Source organism: Schistocerca americana, chromosome 3 (genome assembly GCF_021461395.2).
Source record: "Schistocerca americana isolate TAMUIC-IGC-003095 chromosome 3, iqSchAmer2.1, whole genome shotgun sequence".
Taxonomy (NCBI): Eukaryota; Metazoa; Arthropoda; class Insecta; order Orthoptera; family Acrididae; genus Schistocerca; species Schistocerca americana.
In genome coordinates this window covers 901,030,482-901,031,623 of record NC_060121.1, presented here as the reverse complement: position 1 = coordinate 901,031,623, position 1,142 = coordinate 901,030,482, and positions in this window count along the sequence as shown.

The window sequence follows — 1,142 nt, the reverse complement described above, 5'->3', positions numbered from 1 at the left end:
GAGATGGTCCGGCAATAAACATTTTCGCGAGCGATTAGATAAGCGGCGAAGAGTTGCATTCACTTCACAAGATGGTAACTCAAACTAGTGGCAGTCTAACGAATTACTAAAATAATCTTGCTGAAACTATCTGACGTCCGATAAACCGAATGCAAAGATGGAATAATACGCTAAAGCCGGAAACGATGGTCTGCACTACGTCCCCAGAATACTGTGTTTAGAGATCCCGGAACTAGGAAGGAATCTCTACCATCAGCGTAGAAGAATTATCAACCGGCCTACAAAAAAGAAAGCTGACAAAACTACGCACCTTATCGGACATTAGCCGCAAGATGAGGAAACGTACAATGTCGTTACATACACTAACCCCAAGGGCAGGTAACTGGCGTTAGCGGCCACCAGCCAAGGAAAAATTACCGCTGGTTGAACTTAACAAATTGTAACAAGTTGAACGCAGTAAATAATAATAAGAAGTCCACTCGCTGCTCTTCGCCTCGGCGACACTACGAGCAGCAACACGAACCCAGGTCACTGGAGAATCGCGAGATGCCGAAATGGTGGAGGTTTCTCTACTTGGATTGAAATGCACTCATATTAAAACTTGCAGGATCTGGTTTACGACGAGGTCGTGCAACCTCGTGACCACAGCCCTTCCATCCGGCAGTCCAACCGCACCGCCAGCAGTCCCGGCGTGTTCCCCACTGCGCAGACCTGGCTCCTCCTGAGTCCCCAACCGAACTGGCCCACTCACACGACCCGGAAGAACAACGATGTCGCCCCAAAGATATGCCAACAGTTACTACATACTGATAACCGTCGCTGCTGCCACTAGCGGACAGGACATGCTTGCAAAACCGAGTGTCAACAAAGACAAACAACTGCAATCATGCCAACTAAACGATACCGTCTGGCCTGCAAGAGAGGGCGGAAACCTACAAACAGCAACAACGCTAGCAGCAGCATGGCTTAATCGCAACAGGGAACGTTACCGATTTCAGCTACAGAAGTGAAAGGCAAAGTTTCTCCTGGCGACCACTTATTTATAAACGCAAATGCTAATATAGTCTCACCAGTATTCCCTCATTTCAAATTATGGCAATATAATAACTCTTGGTTTACTCATTTGAAAGGCGTTGGACGTT